Source organism: Callithrix jacchus, chromosome 2 (genome assembly GCF_049354715.1).
Source record: "Callithrix jacchus isolate 240 chromosome 2, calJac240_pri, whole genome shotgun sequence".
In the NCBI taxonomy this organism is placed as follows: Eukaryota; Metazoa; Chordata; class Mammalia; order Primates; family Cebidae; genus Callithrix; species Callithrix jacchus.
The window spans coordinates 92,999,817-93,015,185 of record NC_133503.1 but is presented as its reverse complement, the minus strand read 5'-3'; the positions used below and the strand labels follow the sequence as shown (position 1 = coordinate 93,015,185).

Genomic DNA, 15,369 nt, shown 5'->3' with positions numbered 1-15,369 from the left:
CCACCCCCCTTCTTTTTTTATGAGATGGAGTTTTGCTCTTGTCATCCAGGCTGGAGTGCAATGGTCTAATCTCAGATCACTGCAACCTCCCCCTCCTGCGTTCAAGTGATTCTCCTGCCTCATCCTCCCGAGTAGCTGGGATTGCAGGCACCTGCCACTACACCCAGCTTATTTTTATGTTTTTAGTAGAGACAGATTTCACCATGTTGGCCAGGCTGGTCTCAAATTCCTGACCTGAGGTGATCCACCCACCTTGACCTCCCAAAGTGCTGGGATTACAAGCATGAGCCACCATGGCTGGCCCTCCTCACACCAGTTTTAAGTCTATTCCATTCCTGTGAGGTAAGTACTATTGCTTTCTCTATTTTATAAATGTAGATGCTGAAGTACACAGAGATTTTGTTAAGTTTAGTTAGTAGGTGAGCCAAGATGAGACTTGCGCTCTTTATTCTGGGAATAACTATTATTTCTGATAGTTAAAAGGTTATATAGAAAGTAGAGTAAGGGATTATGTTGAGAGTGGTGGTGGGGTGGTTGAAAGGAACATGGCTGGAAGGTGGTGATTTAGGTGATGTGGGAGGTAGCATTTTTAGTAAGGGGACATTGTGAACCTGTATAAAACATTCAAATTCATGTGTTATAGTTCTGCTCTGGTCATCACTTAGAGTTAGCCTGTGCATTTCATGAGATCTTCTGTGGAGAATGTTTTTTATTTTACGGATTAAAAAAACAAAACAAATGCAAACCTAAAACAAAGAGAGGTCACAGGACTTGGCCACTGTCACACAGCTCAGCTGATACAAAGTTGGGGCCAGGATCTAGGTTTCCTGACTTTCAGAACTGAGCTCTGAACTCCTTCTACCACACTGCACAGCATCTCTCCCCATGAGCCAGGCATTCTTGACGCAGCAGCATGCCAGCCTTTCCTGCCTTATGCCAAAGGCCAGGGAACTCAAGCAGGGAGACAGACATCATGTTTTTCAGAGCTCTGAGCCATATTCCCTGCCAGCACTCTAACCCTAAGCGTGCAAATATGGATGAAGCTTATCACAAATTTACAGATTAGTTAGGAGAAATCAAGCAGATTTTGGCCTTTGTTGTAAAAACAGTGTGTATGTGTGTGTGTGTGTGTGTGTGTGTGGCAATTGGGCATGGATTTTCCAGGACTATAAGGGCCTGTGTGTTGTGGTGATTCTTTGTGGAGAATTACATACAAAAGTTTTTGCAAAGCCAGTGGTTCTCAGGACGTGTGTGTCATGCAATTCCAGACAGGTCACTTTAAACCAAAACATTTCTTTGGTTCAATTCCCAAAAGTTCACCCTTTGGTCTCTATGACAGAGACCTGGAGGCTTCAAACAAAGCCACTCTACCATGTGTGCTAAACCCAGGCCATTCTCATAAGCTGTAGTTTCAGCTCATTTCATCATCTTTGGCTCAACCCTTGGAAAAGTACTTTCATATAATTGAAAAAGCAAAACATTGTATTTTTTACTATATAAAGAATCATGTGCATTGTAAAAAATTTATAAATTACTGAAGTACACAAGGAGAAATTTAAATTGCTCTAATCTGACAATAATTACTGCTAAGTGGTAAGTGTAGCTCAGTATATTTTTTACACCTGAAGATACTTTTTTTAAAATAAAAAAATGGATCATACTATAAATTGCTTTGTGATTGGCTTATTTTTAATTTTTTTCCCTATGAATACAAAAATATCTGAATTTTTTTTGAATGCTTCTACATCTCAGCTACAAAAATTTTATGAAACAGCTACTACAATTGCTAGTTTACAGCTGAAGAAACAGACGCTTTGAGATTAGTTATTCTTCCTCTTCACTCTCATTAGATTCATCCTGGTCCATGTCTCACAGTTTATTTATAAATTCTAGCTCAAAATTTTAATGTAAGCCCTGACTTCCCTTCTCAGCTTTAGACTTATATATGCAGCTGCCTACTTGATATCTTAATTTGGATCTCAAAAGTGCCTGGGATGCAACTCATCCAAAATTGTGTGTGAGTATTCTTCTGCATTGAGCAACACAAGAACCTGCCCCTAAGCTCCGATCTTCGTCTCTTGCAATCCACCCTTGACTTTCTTGAATTTATTCTTCACATAACAGCAAAAGGATCTGGTCAGAATGCAAATTTGGTTATGCTGCCATCAATTTATAACATCCGAGTGGCTTTCCTTTGCTCTTCAGGGAAGGACCAGGATTTTTGTTGCTGTTGCCATGCTGGAGTGGAGTGCAGTGGTGTGGTCTCGGCTCACTGCAACCTCTGACTCCCTGATTCAAGTGATTCTCCTACCTTGGCCTCCCAAGTAGCTGAGATTAGAGGCATGTGCCACCATGCCCAGCTATTTTTTTTTCTTTTTTGGTATTTTTAGTAAGAGATGGGTTTTTACCATATTGGCCAGGATGGTCTTGATCTCCTGACCACGTAATCTGCCCAGTTTAGCCTCCCAAAGTGCTGAAATTACAGGCACGAGCCACCCAGCAAGATTAGAATCTTTAACATGGTCCACAAAGCCAGGTGTAATCATTCTGCCTCTCTCACCTCAGTTCACATGGTCTGCTCATGCTCTGCACCCTAATCCCCCTGACATTTGTTTATTTAACAAAACTGCTATAGGATTTTGCACTTGCTGTTCCTTCTGACCTGAACACCCTTTCTGCCACCCTATTTATTCTTTTTTTTTTTTTTTTGGTAACAACTTGTTTTTAATTTTGTGTAAAATAAAGGTGGTCCATGCCCAGGGGGGCTGTAGGAAATCCAAGCAGACCAGCTGGGGTGCGGGGACACAGCCTACCTGGGGGACTGAATAGGGGACTGTCTGTCATCAAAACAGGCTGAGGCCTGTCAGGGACCCAGGTCCCATGGAGAGGCCTGGGATGCCCCCCAACCCAAGGGGCAGAGACTGGGCAGTGGGGAGCCCCCATTGTGCCCCAGAGGTGGCCACAGGCCGAAGGAGGAGCCTGCACCGCAGCCTACAACCCCCACGGCTGCATTCCACTAACTTTTACAGAATGAAATGAACATGGGGATGGGGAAGAAAGCACCAGGTCAGGCAGGGCCCGAGGGCCCCGGATCCCAGGAGGGCCAGGACTCAGGATGCCAGCACCACCCTAGCAGGCCCACAGCTCCTGGTGCAGGAGGCTGCCACGGATTGACACAGGCCGCTGCTGACCATGACGCCACATTTGGAGAACTTGGGGTCAGCTTGGAGGAGCTCCTCGTGGGCACACACTGTGCGGACACAGATCTCCTTATTGATGACATACACGCGGGGGTGGCTGTAGAAGCAGATCTCGTTCAGACACTGCTTGCAAGCCTTGTGTATGGAGTAGAGGCGGGTGCACGGGTACTGCTCCACACCGCAGTCCAGAGGTCTGGGCTCCGTGGGCTCCAGCTCTGCCATTTCCTGGTTCTGGGGTTGGGGCTGCTATGACTTCCTGTTGGACTTGCTGTTGGGACGGGAACTGGAACTGTTCCTCCGAAGGCTGAGAATTCACCTCTTGATAATCATAGTAGTCTGGGTTGTCGATCTGGTCGCCGTAGTGGGTGTACTGGACATGGTCAGGGAATGGCGGCGGCAGGCCCAGGTCATACTGCCCCTGAACCAGCGGGCCTGCAGGCAGGAATAGCAGGAAGAGGTAGGCAGCTCTCATGCCCACAGAGAGGCAGGCCGGGGGGTGTCAGAGAGGACAGCTGTCTGGGTCACTCCGTCGCCCGCTCCGAATCCGCTGGCCGGAGCCGCCCCTTGGCCCGCATCGAGTCCCCCTCCCCACGCTATTTATTCTTTGCCTGGATGACTCCTACTTTCTTTTCAGATGTCAGTTCAGCCACCTCCTCTGTAGATCAGGTTTCCCTGTATCTCTTGACCAGGCCAGTCCCCCTGTATTAGTCACTGTTATAGCACTCGGGGGTGGGGGACAAGGCCCTTGGACTCCTAAAGTTTTGCTAAAAAATTACTTACATGAGACACATTGATTAATGATTCTATTTTATAGAATACATTTTAGATTTTTGGCTGGCTTTTGGGAAAGGAGGTTCTGGTTTGTATGACCCATCTTGGGGAAGAGGGATTCTAGTTTGTATGGCCAGGTGTGGGGCAGAATGGGACTGAGACAGGAGAACAGAAGGTCAGATGGAAACTTCTGCTTCTGAGGCTGCTGCTGAGGCCTTCATTGTGGGGTATTGTTTTCTGAGCCCCAACTGCACCCTGCTATTCTTTTTTGTAGCACTTATCACAGATATAAACTTATACTGATTTGTGTGATTCTTTAGTTGAAGACTGTAATTCCATTTAGACTGTAAGCTCCATAAGGGCAGGAGCCGGATCTGTTTGTATCGATCATTATAGCTTCAATGCCTAGAGCATTGGTCAGCACATATTTTTTAATAAATAATATGTGTTAGATGAACTAGTTGAATGACTCCCCAGCTAAAATGGCTGAGCCAAAATGAAAGCTGATGTTCTTTCTACTATATATGATAAAAACAGGAAGGCATAAAGCAATAAACACATTTATATGAGATATTTGCCTAAGAACTGACCAAGTGCAGTGGCTCAAGCCTATAATCACGGCACTTTGAAAGGCTGAGATAGAGCTCAGGAGTTCAAGACCAGACCTTGTCTCTAAAAAAATAAAAATATTCAAGCATTCCTGACCATTTCACAGCTCTCTGTCTGAACCCACCTCTGTGAACTCCAGCCCTTTCTGCACACATACACGGAAGGATTTTCATTGCCTTCTGGGGAGAATTTGCTAATATATCATTGTTATGATTCATACTTCTTGCAGTAAATATATCCTTTGACTAATATCTAAGCCTTAGGTCAGACACAAGGGAGAAAATGAAAAAGAAAGCATGGTTCTAGACCACAACATGAAGAGATGTGACATCAGAAGTAAAGTGACAGTGAGAGCAAGGGCAAGTTTCACAGGATTGGAGGTGATGTGGACAGAGTGTATAGAAACCAGAGCATATTTGCTGGGTGCAGTGGCTCACATCTGAATCCCAGCTCTCTGGAAGGCCGAGGAGGGCCCATCATGAGGTCAAGACATCAAGATCATCATAGTCAACATGGTGAAACCTGGTCTCTACTAAAAATACAGAAATCAGCTGGGCATGCTGGTGCATGCCTGTAATTCCAGCTACTTGGGAGGCTGAAGCAGGAGAATCGCTTGAACCTGGGAGGAGGATGTTGTAGTGAGCCAAGATCCTGCCACTGAACTCCAGCCTGGTGACAGAGTGAGGCTCCATCAAAAGAAAGAAAGAAAGAAAGAGAGAGAGAGAGAGAGAAGAAGAAGGAAGGAAGGAAAGAAGGAAGGGAAGGAAGGAACCAGAGAATATTTAAACTGGAAGGGACTCTAGAAATTCTCTAATTTAAAATTCTCATTTTATAGAGAAATAAAAATCTCGTTTTATAAATTTTTCATTTATATCATGGCTAAAGTCATACATTTAGTTATTGAAAGCTCCAGGACTAAACCTTATACACCTCCTTTGCAGAGGGTGAAATTCTCAAATACTTATGTTAGCCCATTGACAAGTTCTAATTGAAATGTCTACTATATAGTCCACAAATTATTAGTATGGAGGGTGTAGGAAAAGTAATTTGAAAGCTAGTAAATTTGTAGCAACAATAATAATAATAACAGCTGTAGCAGCAGCAGCAGCATTTTATGTTTATACAATATTTTCTTGTTTGAAAAATACCTTTCTGTACTTCCTGTCATGCAATCCTTACAAAATCACTGAAGTAGACAGGGCAGGATTCTTCTTCATATGCTCCATATATAGGAGGAAATATATACCCAAGGAGATAACATAATTTGTCCAAAGCCAGAGGCTACTGAATGGTAGATCTCAACCTCAGGTTCAAATTCCTGAACTCCAAACCTCAGGTTCAAATTCCTGAACTCCAAGTTTATTGCTGTCATCATTGCCTCTTGCTGCCTAAAGAGGCTTTTTTCAATATACAACCTTACACTGCAATTCTTCAAAATCTCCATGTTTTCCACACAGGTGGAGGCTCACCTTCCAAGTTTAATAGCATATTATGTGGAACCCTATCTGTAGTGACCCTGACCTCTCCTAGCCTCAGCCCTTCCCTTTCTCAGTATCAGGCAGGAAGCCAGATCTCGTGAAGCAGTGATTTTGTGCCAAGTTCAGCAGGGGGCATTGGATTAAGATTCTCATGTTGACAGCAATTTTATCTTGTGAAGATGCACAAAGCTTGCCTTATGCATTCCTTTCACACCAGGGAAGAATGGAATATGTTTCTATTTGTAAACACACATGCCTCAATACATGTAGCATATAACCAAAAATGTGGTTTCTTTAAAAATAATCTAATGTTACCCTTCCATTTCAGTCATTTGGTGAGTTTTGAATATATTTTTCTTTCCAGAGTCCATTGAAAGGCGTTTTTTCTCTTCTTCTCTTTTAATCAGCTGGGTGCCAACATTTTCTTTCCTTCTCTTGATCTGATGTAAGTTCAGTTTTTGGCTTCTGTCTGCTATTCCAGCTGGTAACCTGCAGGTAGTTGGATGAAAGAAGCTTTCTCTCAACTCAGGCAATTACCAAGTCCCAGACACACACACACACACACACATACACACAAACACTGGAGTACAATAGTTTGACGTGCAGGATGCTCTGTAGAAAGAGGTCAGTTCACTTCTACCCACACTCCTCTGCTGGCTGGCTTAAGGCAATAAAACTGGCTGCTATCCGTGCAAATCAGCATCCTGGAAAAGGAAGGTCTAGGTCAAGAGGAAGGAATATCCCATCCTGAGGAAGAAAGATTAGATTTGTTTGGTATGATTGCTTGGGGACAGCTTCAAAATTTACAATGCTCTGCAGCTCTTAATTTAGACTGCCATCAGTTTAAGATTACTAACCTGTGTTAAGAAGAAAGGAACATTAATTATTGTTATCAAGCAATCTAATTTTAGAATTATTACTAGAATAAAACTCAGGAATATCATAATTCTGAGCTAGAAATGGGACTAATAAAGCTCCCCATGTTTCTACATTTGCATATTAAAGCCTGTAATTAAAAGTAAATAGTGAAACAGGACAATTTCTTTTGGGTGATATGGTAAAGGATGAATTGCTTTTAGCAAATATTGTTTTGATAAATGAGCTACTCAAATGACAGATTGCCTTTTCAGATGTAATTATATTTCCTTTAGATTAGAGACTGACTATACAACATATTCTTTTTATTTAGGCTGGCTGGAGACCAGGGATCACTCCTACTTATCACAAAGCATGTGCATGGCTGCTTTAGTACAGGTCAACTAAGGACCACCTCAGACTCTGCAAATACAGGGTCAGAGATAAATGAGATGTTGAAATTAGGTAGCCTTGGGTGGTACTCATATAAGAAGCAGGGAGATACAGAATTTGTGTCATAAGAAACTGTATTATTATATACCAGATTTGAGGATATAATCATACAATTTCTTAATATGATACAAATTCTATGTCTCCCTGCTTCTTATATGCATACTTTTTTTTTTGGATATTGTTTTGTTTTCTTGCCTACTTGCTTTGGCTAATACTTCCAAAACAGTGTTAATTAAGGAGAGTGATTGTAGTAATTTGTGCCTTACTTTTGACTTCGATGAGAAAACTCCTGGTTTTCTTTTACTCGTTCTGCTGGCTGAATGTTTTAAGTTTGTATACTCTATTTCTGAAAGTTGCAGCACTTATTGGTAGTCACTGAAGTGACTTCGGCATTTTATGACGTATATGGCTTAAGACTTCTATGGTTCTTGGTCATTGTGTCTTACCTTCATCAGTGCCTAATTAGCTTTGTCTAAGACTTTTCCTAATCTACATCAGGAGAAACATTTGTAAGTCTGATATGTGAATTTCTGCCTTATTCCTTGTACCACATTCTGGTAAGTTAATCTCTGTTCTTTCATTTTTATCCCTATAAAGTGCCTAGGATAAGTCCTGGTTAGTATAGTGACTGTGGACAAAAGAACTTGAGTTCAAATCCTGCTTATTCTACTCACCAGTTATTTGACCTTGGCAAGTTATTTAATGTCTTTATGCTTCCACAAATTTGGATTATAGCAGTACTTGTCTCACAAGGTTATCATGAATTTTAACTTAAATTATGCACATAAAAGCCTTAGAAGAAAGCTTGTCTGCTATCAGTTTAAGATTAGTAAGATACTCGCTAAAGGTTTGTGATTATTATTACTGCTGGAAAGTATAGTAATAATATCTTATCATCACTGGGGAATCTGCCACCAGTTATTAGGCTCATTTTAGTGGGACACTCCATTACAACATGTTGACCTTTAGGATGAAGAGTGTTCTGAAACTATATCTTGCCTGACCTCAGGTATCAGAATTCTATCTCCTGGCTGAAACTCTCTTTAAAGACTGAGTTCAGGGTTCAATTCTACTGACCAATTTCTACTTTACTTCTTGTGAGCCTATTCCCATCTAAAATATTTAACTAAGATATTCATAGCTTTTTTTTTTACATTGAAAATCTGCCTTTATTTGCTCAGATTTTTTTTTTTTTTTGAGACAGAGTCTTGCTCTGTCACCCAGGCTGGAGTGAAGTGGTGCAATCTCAGCTCACCGCCATTCATAGTTTTTTTGTTCTTCTTCTTCTTCTTCTTCTTTCTTTTTTTTTTAACAGCACTGACACACTTATATTAGTGCTTTTCCAAAAATGACACTGATTAGCGATAAGAGATATTGTCTCAGCTCTGCAAAATCACTTCTATTTAGCCTGAAACAGAGTTCAAAAACATAAAATTATGTTAATCAATTTGTTCACTTAGCAAATATTCGTTTAACTTAGATTCTAGAATTAACACTGTGTCAAGGCATAAAAGAAATATATAATAATGTAAGATTTGGTCACGTCGTTGAAGAACTTACAGTTTAATTGAATAAGACAATGACCATGATTGTTCATGGCAAAGCTGTGGAAGTGAAGGTGTGGCTGAACAGCTTAATAGGGGAGTGAGATTGAATCATGCAACTTTTAAATAGGGTAGAATGAGTTTGGAATGAACTTCTCAAGTCCATGAAGAAGACTTAGCTCCTTTCAATTAGTGAATGTCAACATTTCTTTATCTTTCTCTTGAACTGAAGAAAGAGAAGGGCATTCCTGTTGGGGTACCAACACTAGCAGTAGATTCCAATTTGGTGATATTAATTATAATTAATGCAATTAACTCAATTGATTTATTCAGCTACTCATTACTTTCATGATTTACCCATTTCTGTTTCTTATCTACATTACTACTCACTTAATAATTTTCTTTAAATCCTTGTTTTGTGTTTAAGCAAACTTATTAACATTTTGTTATTATTATCTTAAGTAGAAACTTGGCATACCTTGCTATTTAAAAGAGAAAACAAAGTATATACACGACTATTTAAATTTTTTAAATTCATCTATAAACCATTTAAAATTGTCTCATGTACCACTGGTAGGAAACTCTGGCCTTGTCATTCGAATGTGTCTATGGGAAGGAGCACTGAATGGTTGATGTAGGTTTCTTTTTAAATGTTGCTTGACATTTCCACACTCCCCAGTTCTATTTATCTTCCAACACTCTTTTACTTTGCCTTATTTTCTCTATAGCATGTTTCATTTTCTAAAATCATATTACTTTATTTATTTCCCTTGCTTATCTGTTTTTTATGACTAGACTATAGATTCCATGTGGGCAAGGACTTCGTCTTGATTACCTCTGTTCCCCAGGGTCTGGTGTATATTAGGCACTCAATTTCAGGAGTTTTATGGCAATATGGCGAGAAACTGCTGTGATGCAAAAATCCGGTTTGGACCATATAACTCTGTTTGCTAGCTTAATAATTTCTGACCAGATTCTTTTTTTCCTGTTTTTTATTGTTTGCTGTGACTTTGGGCTTTGTTTACCCCAACTGGGTTCATGGACCTTTTTACTTTTCTGAGTCTACAGATTTCCAGAACTTCGGGCTCGACTTTCTTGCATTCATTTACTTCTGCTTTTAGAAGCCAACATACTCACTTTTTTCTATTTAAACTTAATTCATAAGGTACTCACTGGATTCTTCTGTCCAGTAGCCACAGCATTTGTCCAACAAGGGTGGCTGTAACAATTAAATAATCCTGGATGTTGTGCTCTGATATTTGAAAAATAAACAGTGGGACAATGGCACATATATTTGCCCATCTGTACCAAGAGTAGCCTTAGCTAAAAGCTAAGATATAACTCTCAATATTAGTTCTTAAATACTATTTGTATTTTTTATTCTTAAGGCAATGGATGTATAAGCATTAGGAATGTCCTCTCCTCTCAATTTTTGTACTTTTCTTAGACAAATAGATTAAGAATTTGAATAAATTTATTTTTATCAATGGTTTTCAAATGTTTTATGTGATATTCATATATTATAGAATACATCAATCAGAGTCATTTTTTTTTTCTCGTTTTTGAGACGAAGCTTCGCTTTGTCACCCAGGCTGGAGTGCAGTGGCATGATTTTGGCTCACTGCAGCATCTGCCTCCCAGGTTCAAGTGATTCTCCTGCCTCAGCCTTCTGAGTAGCTGGGATTATAGGTGTCCACCACCACGCCCAGCAAATTGTTCCATTTTTAGTGGAAACAGCATTTTTCCACGTTGGCCAGGCTGGTCTCAAATGCCTGACCTGAGGCAATCCACCCGCCTTGGCCTCCAAAAATGCTGGGATTATGGGTGTAAACTACCATATCTGGCCTCAATCAGAATAATTTAAAGAGATAATATGATCTAAATCTTATATAAAGAAACGTTATTTAGAATACTTCTATCTAGATTTTTAATTTTTGAAGAATTTTTTTCCTGCCTTATTAGATAATAGGAAGTCAAGGGGATGAAAGTCCATACCTACTTCCTGTGACGAATCCAATGCCTGTTGAGGCTGGTTGATCATATAAGCTACACTTCTTGGTGATAAATGACTCATCACGATAAGGCTCACACATTTCCAATGAAATCTTTCATGTTGTGGAAGAGGAAATAAGATTGTAAATTTGGGAGTAGATGGTAATGATTAGTTTGGGATGCTATTTATAATCAGTGACATAGGAAGTTAATTAGTTGTTTTCGACAGGGTGACTAAGCTGATCCCATTAGAAAACTACTGCATATGATTTTCTAAATAAAAAATATTTTTTAAAGGGCTGAGAATTTTCATGATTATGGTAAGATTGGGAGAAAGTATGATTAGTGGTTAAAAATGGCACAGATGTAATTACAGACCAGTCAGTCCTTTCAGTTTTATTTAGACCAAACTTCATATTCATCAGAATGTTTTAATTAATTCAATTAGTGTTGGTTACTTATCTGTCTTAGAAAATTCTGCCACATCAGTACAAAAAAATCTTTTCTGTAAAGTTTGTTTGGCTCCAAAGTTCTCTCTAAACAACCATTATAAATATGTAGTTCCAAGGCGATATGACACAGTCATTAAACCTACATATTATGGTCTATTGCTAGATTTAAAACTCTGTGTTAATAGCCAGGCATGGCGGTGCCTGTAATCTCAGCTACTTATGAGGCAGGAGGATCCCTTGAGCCAGGAGTTGGAGGTGGGGGCGAGCTATGATTGCACCACTGCACTCCAGTCTATCCAGCGAGGCGGGAATGCAGCCTCTGAGACAGAGAAAGACTCTGTCTCAAAAAAAATAAAAAAAACACACCTAAACAAATCCTATTTTATAGATATCTTGTTTCTCTCTTCCTTAAAATGTCCTCCTTTTTGAACCTTACGGGCCTTCTGCCTTTTGTTCCCCTACTTCAATGAATCTATTCTTTCTATTTCTCTAGAGGCAGGAAATGAGTCACATCATGTGCTTAAGTCTGGGTGTTTCTGAAATCAGGTTTAATTTTTTATTTGAATTTTTCTTTTAGAAATAAGAAATTGTTGGTAATTGGCAACTTTGATTATAGACAAAGATGATTATTCTGAAACTAATTTATTTTAAAAAATAAGTAACACACTGTAATGGAAGAAAGTTGGGCATGCATTCATAGAAAAGGAATTTTTCTAACTTGGTATTGATTATCAATGGCATAAAATAATGCTGTATTTTCCAAATATACAAATTCTTTACTCTGTGGGAATAAGTATGAAATGTGATGGTGACTGACCCAAGCTACTCTTTAGTGCACTGTGAGAATATTTTATTAGTGAATACAAGTGTGGTCTGGAAGAGTTGATTGATGTAGCTTGAAAAAGGACCTAAGTCGTTCCCAGTGAGTCTTTTATAAACTGGCAGGACTTGGCTGATATGGAAAGGAATAGTCCTCCTGACAGAAGTGCAGATTGTAAGTGTTGCTGATAAAGAGGCCTAAGGTCAGGAAAGACTCATCTGATTGGAACAGACAAACTATCACGACAGTAAACAGAAGTATCCCCTAGCCGGAGACCTGGAGTCAAGATAAAGCAATTTACATAGTACTTTGTGAACTTATTTTTCTTGATTCTTACCTATCAACAGGTTTAAAATGTTTAAGTGATTTGAACCGATAACTAATAATAGTATTTAAATATTGACATCCTTAATGTGCCAGACACTGTGCTGCCTGCTTTACATGCATTATCTGACTTGATTCTTACAGAAGCCCTTGAAAAGTGCTTTTACTACCCCCATTTTTAAAAGGAGGAAACTAAATCTGGAAGAGAGGTTCCAAAGCACGTTCATGGTAGCACAGCAGGGTTGTGACAGAGTCAAACCTGAAGCTTGGGTGTGTCCAGTTCAGAGGCTAATATGTTGGTCCCCCAATTTTGCTAAGGCAGGTCTTCAAGTTTAGTTCAAGTCCACAGTTCTTTCTCTCCACTTGCTCTCCACTCCTACATTTCCTCCAATAGACAAGAAGGTCTTCAGCATTTTGGAATTCTGCCTTTTTTTTTTGAGACCAAGTCTTTCTCTGTTGTCCAGGCTGGAGTGCAATGGAGTGATCTTGGCTCACTGCAACCTCCACCTCCCGGGTTCAAGCGATTCTCCTGTCTCAGCCTCCCAAGTATTACAGGCATGCACCATAACACCTGGCTAATTTTTCTATTTTTAACAGAGAGAGGATTTTCCCATGTTAGCCAGGCTGGTCTTGAACTCCTGACTCCAAGTGATCCACCTACCTCAGCCTCCTAAAGTGCAAGGATTACAGTCTTGAACCACCACGCCTGGCCTGGAGTTCTGCCATTAAAAAAAAATTGTGTGTGTGTGTTTTTCTATAATAGACTTCATTATTTAGCACTGTTTTAGGTTTAAAGAAAAATTGAGCAGAAGGCAGTTTTCATATACTTTTCTTCCTTCTCCCAACCCTCATTTCCCCCTATTATTAACATCTTGCATTTGTGTAGTACACTTGTTCCAATGGATGAACCAATACTATTCATTATTCACTGAAGTCTATAGTTTAGAGCTCACTCTTCATGTTCTAAACACATAAGGGTTTTGTCAAGTATTGAATGTTGCAGATTCACTATTACAAAATTATACAGAATAGTTTCACTGTCCAAAAAATCCCTTTTATTCCACATATTACCTATCCCTCTCTCCTCTCCCATGGCAACCACTGATCTTTTTACCATTGCTATAGTTTTGCCTTCTCCAGAATGTAATATTATTAGAATCATACAGGATGTAGCCTTTTCAGACTAGTTTCTTTCACTTAGCAACATGCATCACTTCATATCTTTTTGTGGCTTGCTAGCTCATTAAAAAAAAAACAGATGAATGATATTCCTTTGTATGAATGTATTACAGCTTTTTAAAAAAAGTCTATTCACCTACTGAAGGACATTTTGTTTGCCTTAATAAATGGCAATTATGATTAAAACTAGTATAAACCTTGGTGTGCAGGTTTTTGTATGGACATAAGTTTTCAACTACTCTGGTTAAATACCCAGGAGCATCATATCTGTATCATATAGTAAGAATACACTTAGCTTTGTGAGAAATTGTACCATTTGCATTCCCACCAGCAATGAATGAGAGTTCATGTTACTCCACATCCTCACCAGAACTTGGTGTCGGTGGATAGTGGTATCTCATTGTTGTTTTAATTTGCAGTTTCCTAATGATACATGACATTGAGCATCTTTTCATATGATTGCCATTTGTATATCACCTTTGTTGAGGTGTCTGTTCAGATCTTTTGTCCATTTGTGTTGTTCATTTTCTTATTGTTTAGTTTTAAGGATTTTTTTTGCATATTTTGAGTAACAGTGCTTTACAGATATGTCTTTTGCAAATATTTTCTCCTATAGTTTTGTGTTTATTGATAGTTATTCAACTTACCTGTATTCTAAATTCTGAAAAAGCAAAAGGACTGATTCAGGAAGTTATAACAAATGGAAGCATCAGTTACTAATTCATTATTTTAAGAGAAATGAACAGCCAATATAGATAGCAAAATAATGTTATTTCTATATTACTTTTAAAAGTAATGGCATTACTTTTAAAAGTAATGGCATTACTTTTAAAGAGCGAAAATCGCAATTATGTTCGCCCCAACCTAATAGCAACTGCAAAAATCTTGAGAGAAGAACAAGCTTGACCTAGTCAAATATCAGCAAGAAGGCCTTGAAGCTAGACCAAAGTGAATAAGGTAGCATCTGCAAGACGAGAGTGTGGAGAAATAGGCAGGGCCCAGCACACACAGGGAGTCACAGGCCCTGATAAGAAATTTGGATTTTAGTCTAACTTCAATGTGAAGGCAATGCAGGTATGAAAGGGGCTAATACAACCTGAATGCCATTTTAAAAAGATGAATCTGGCTGTTAGGTAAAGAAGGAAAGGAAGAATGGAAGCAGGTAGGAAACTATTGCAATGAACCGGAAGAGAGGAAATATGAGCATGGGCTAGGATTGTTGTTGTGAACCTGTAAATTTGTGAATAGATTCAGAATAGGAAGTGGAGCAAAACCAGTGGGAAAATGAAAAATTAGACGTAGAGTGAAGGAAATGATGAATCAAAGGTGACCCTGAGGGACTTGAAACACTGGGTAGATGGAGATGTTATTTCGAAAGATGGCAAGGCTTAGGGTGGAGCTAATTTGGGGAGTGAAAAATCAAGAGTTCTATTTTGGAGGGATGTTGAGTTTGAGAGCTCTTTTAGACATCTGAGTGGAGATACCATGCAACCAGTCATCTGGTTACATAAGTTTGGAGTTCATTAGAGCGTAAAGTTCAAGAATCAGCTGTAAGGGCCAGGTGCAGTGACTCAAGTCTGTAATCCCATGACTTTGGGAGGCCAAGGTGGGCAGATCACATGAGGTCAGGAGTTCGAGACCAGCCTGACCACCATGGTGAAACACTGTCTCTCCTAAAAATGCAAAAATTAG

General features: G+C 39.5%; 1 pseudogene; it reads right to left on the bottom strand.

Annotated features, from left to right (window-relative positions):
* Positions 1-3,093: 3,093 nt before the first annotated feature.
* Positions 3,094-3,789, bottom strand: LOC100393964 (microfibrillar-associated protein 2 pseudogene; annotated as a pseudogene).
* Between the last annotated feature and the right edge of the window lie 11,580 nt (positions 3,790-15,369).